This window comes from Phyllostomus discolor, chromosome 11 (assembly GCF_004126475.2).
Source record: "Phyllostomus discolor isolate MPI-MPIP mPhyDis1 chromosome 11, mPhyDis1.pri.v3, whole genome shotgun sequence".
NCBI lineage: Eukaryota > Metazoa > Chordata > Mammalia > Chiroptera > Phyllostomidae > Phyllostomus > Phyllostomus discolor.
Window position 1 is genome coordinate 39,689,632 of NC_040913.2, and position 4,725 is coordinate 39,694,356.

Consider the following 4,725-nt stretch of genomic DNA (forward strand, 5'->3'; position numbering starts at 1 on the left):
ATCCCTCTATATCATCCAACCCTGACATTCAGTTGGTCAGTTGTCAATTTAAAAAGTGCACAGTTATACTATGTTTCTATAGGTCACACCTCTCAGAAAAATAACAATAAAATTCACCTGGAAGGTATAGGTGGAGAAGTTTAATACTATATACAGAAAAATGGATGTTTGCTTGTGTTCATTTTTAAAGGATTTGGTAAATAATAGTTATAAACATTTGTATAGTGTTTATAAATGAGTTAATCTAAATTCAACATGTATCTTCAGCTTTATAAAAGTTCACATGCCTGGTTTTTACTCATTTATTCTAAACTTATTTGTTCCTTGTGTGTACTTGACAGAATGCTAATGAATTTTCAAGCAATCAGAATCAAGTAAGCATTACTAAGTGAGGAAAGACATGTCTCATACTGTAAAGGTAATATGGTGGATTTGCACTCCAGTAGAGAATCCATGAAGAAAACACATTCTCATCAAATGTGACTCTCACAAGCTGACTCTCCTTGAGAAACATACGTTCAGTCAGAATGTAAGGCTGGGACCTTCTTTTTGTTGATTTTGTAGTATGTGTGATTGAAGTTAGTCCATCTATTTATGCTTCTAAATATTAATATACTGTAACATCTCTAAGTATAGTAAATGGCATTTGGATGTTGCTGTTTTGGCACAAGCACCATTAGCTTTGGAATTATTCTGCTCAGACTTTGAAAAATTAAGCTTTTTACTTTTATTCATTTATGCTTTTAAGTTGCCACATCATATACAAGACAGATATCTTCACTCCATTCCTGAGCTCCCAACTGTAAGTTTATCACATCTCTGACACCCAGCACCAGTGGAATCAAGAATGTGATGAGAGTTTTTTACTGCACATAGTGTGGAGAGATGCTGCTAAAGGGTTAGAGAGGAAACATGGTGTAAGAAACAGGGCAAGGCTCGAAGATAATATAAAGTTTAGGAGTGTGCAGTTTGTATCTGGCATAATTCATAAAAAGCTTCTCTATGTTTTTGTTTGTTTTTTTTACCAACAATTTGTTACAACTGCACCCAAACAGCAGTTTCTGGCTAGAGATCATCAGAAAACAGATGATACCCTCAGATGGTAGTTAAAGAGAGTTTAACAAAATGGCTTTCAAACATAGAAGATCTGTCCAGAAAGTATCCATCCATACTATGAAAAATAGAAACATATATTGAAGAAGATACAAGATACAAGAAACATTGTATAAATGACAATGACGCTTCAGCCCCCTTCAGAGTAGGCACCTTGGGACCTCACACACTTCTACCAACATCTCTTCCACTGTTCAAAACACTCTGTGACATGCTTTGTTGGAACCACCATCAGTTGCCACATCGTATTTTCCTGAATCTCATCAATGGTCTGAGATGTATTCTCTCTCAAAAGTTATTTTAATTTAGAGAAAAGCCAGAAGTCATAGGGTGCCAAATCTGGACTGTAGGGAGGCTAAGTCACCTAAGTGATTTGATGTTTCACCAAAAACCTCCACAGGAGATGTGATGCATGAATAGGTGTGTTGTAGTGGTGAAACTGCAAATCACCAGTTGCCCATAGCTGTGACCATTTTTGAAGTATTGAATCTCTCAATGAAAAACTTTAAGGTAGTACTCCTTATTAACTATTTGGCCCAGAGGAGCATGCTCATGGTAGACAACACCTTCCCAATCAAAAAACACAATTAACACGGTCTTGATCTTGCTGTGACTTTGCTGCACCTTCTTGGGCATGGAGAACCAGGAGACTTCCATTGGGTCAACTGGGCCTTTGTTTCCATATCATAGCTGTAGACCCACCATTCATCTCTGGTTATGATCTTTCTGAGGAAATCTGGTTCATTGGTAACAGTCTGTATCAAGTCATTAGCAATTACAGCACAATGTTCCTTCTGCTCTGGTAGCAGAAACCATCAAACAAATTTTCCCAGGACATATTTTATGCCAAAATCTTTCATCAGAATCTTGGACACAGTAGTTTTTGGAATCTCCAGATCAGCTTCTAGCTCTTGTATTGTCAGTTGCCAGTCTTTGTTAATTGCAGCCCATACACGTTCAACATTCTCAGGGGTTCTGCTTGTTGTAGACCTTTCAGAACATGGATCACTTTCAGCAGATTCTCCACCATCTTTGAAGTGTTTGTGCCACACTTTTATTTGCACTTCACTCATTGTATCACCCCCAAAATCCTTCTGAATCATCTGAATAGTTTATACAGAGGGATGTTCAAGCTTAATGTAAAATTCTATGCAGATTTGTTGCTCTATTCACTCAGGCTTTTGAATGTGATGACTACATAGTACACATGCTCACACAAGGGCATCTACTGCCCCCACTGACTAGTGCAGTGAAGTCATCATTGTTCACATGTGCATGCCAGTCCACTCTCCCTAGCTGCCAGGTTACATCAATGTTGTGCAAAGCATTATTTTTTTTAAGATTTTATTTATTTTTAGAGAGGAAAAGGAGGAAGAAAGAGAGAAACATCAATGTGCGGTTGCTGGGGGCCATGGCCTGGAACCAAGGCATGTACCCTAACTGGGAATCGAACCTGTGACACTTTGGTGTTCACACTGGTGTTCACACAAGTCAAAACTGGGAAAAGCTGTGACCACTACAGCCCTAAACCCAGAGTGTGGCTATAACTGAGTTCTGAACCGATCCAGTTAAAAGGAAAGAGAATTCATTTGAATTTGTAGGTAGAGAGTAACTTCTAAGGGCAAAGAAAGCAGTGGATGGTAATGGAAAATGCACCTGGGATGGAAAATAAAAATATCTAGCTCAGTTCTCCCTTTTGCCCCCTCAGAACACACTCTCCTTATCCTGTCTGTCAGTGACTACAGTACTACCCAAAACCTAAACTGAAACTCTAGCCATCATAAGTATGTATATTCTTTTACATGATAGAAGTGGAGGTAAAAGAGGCAGGGTAAGGGAAAATAAAATAATTAACAGAAAACCTAGAGGTGGGAGAGCTGGACACCAAGGTTGTGGTGGTGGCTGCGAGTGCCACAAGCTGGCTGGCACTTGTGTGAATGTTGGATGTGTACCAAAAATGTGGCATGCCCTCGCATCCACAGGAGAGCCAGATTCCTGGTGCCAGACTAGGAATAACCAGTGATGGAATTTTTTCAGCTGGAACAATTGCCTAGCTGCAGTGTCATTGTTGGTGCAGGACACATTGCTGTGGAGATAGCTGGGATTCCTTCTACTCTGGCCTCAAAGACATCACTTATGATACCACCTGATGAGGTGCTTATATATTTTTATTCAATAATTAGTTCCAACTGTGTTGAAGATCCAGAGAATGATGGCATAGAGGCTCTGAAAGGCTCACAGTTCAAGGAAGTTAAAAACACTTCCTTGCATCTGAAATTCTACGTGGCTACTTCAGTTCCTGGTTAGGAACCCACCTTGACCACAATTCTAGATGTTGACTGCCCACTGTGGGCCATTGGACAGGACCCAAATTCCAGGGGTCCTAAATTTAAACAAACTCAGATGCAAAGGCCAGATCATCAGGTCATGAAATCAAGAATACAAATATAAAAGGTAGCTATGCATTTGGGGATGTGTGAAGAAGCTCTTCTTATTACAGTTGCCATAGTTGCTGACTGAAAACTTGCCCACAGATTTTGGACTACAAATAAAATTCCAAATTAGACTATGACAACACCCCCACAGTAGTCTTCAGCTGCCATACACTGGCACAGCAGGACTCACAGAAGATGAGGCTATTGCTAAATATGGAAAAGAAAATGTGAAGACCTATCAACCACCTTCACCCCAATGTATCACGCAGTTACAAAAAGGAAAACAAAATGTGTGGAGCAAATAACTTAGACTAACAAAGAGGAGAAGGTGGTTGGGATACATATTTAAGGGATCAGGTGTGATGAGATGCTGCAGGGTTTTGCTGTGGCAGGAAAAATGGAGCCACAAAAACCAACTTTGACAACAAGGTTGACATTCACCTTACCTCTTAGGAAGAGTAATGCATGCTACTTGAGAATGCAGAGGGACTCATGTGGCTAGCAGTTGGACCTGTAGACCTTCTGAAAGGAACCAGAAAGTCACATTTACTTAAACTGTTCCCATTTTATGTATTTCTTTATTGTAATCAGGACTGTCTGACAGAAATTTTCAGTAAATAATGAAATTTATTTATGTAATTGGAAATTTTTTGTTAATCAAAAATTTTATTTGGTCACTTCTCACAATAATTAAAATTTTAAAGTTTATTTTTATTAACACCTCTGTGGTTAGCTGGTTGGTTTGTTTTAGCCTCATCCCAAGCATAAAACTATATGAGCTACAATTAAATTAATGTACTTGAGTGAATATAGCTTGCCACTTTTGATAGAGCAAGATGACAGCAGCTGTTCACATTTAAATAATGCAAGTACACAGAATCTTTTCTTGTTTTTTAAGCCAGTTCTGTGTTCTCTCTGCATGTTACAAAGCTGCTTCAATGATGTGAACTTTCTCTAAAAACATATAATAGAACAGGACTCTCTTCCTTATTTTATTCATTCTTTTGTTTTAAATAATTAAAATTTATTTGTTGCTTTTATGAGATGAATTACATCAAATTTGGGAAATATTCGAGGAGGTTGGTCATGTAAGTGAGGGACATTTTAGAAGTGATTCCAGGAGAGAGACTTAGATACTTCAGAAGTCCCTTCTTCTGCTAAGAGTCAATAGTTCAAT

General features: G+C 38.5%; 1 pseudogene; it reads left to right on the forward strand.

Annotated features, from left to right (window-relative positions):
• Positions 1 to 3,077: 3,077 nt before the first annotated feature.
• Positions 3,078 to 4,123, forward strand: LOC114508954 (annotated as a pseudogene).
• The last annotated feature ends 602 nt before the right edge of the window (positions 4,124 to 4,725 follow it).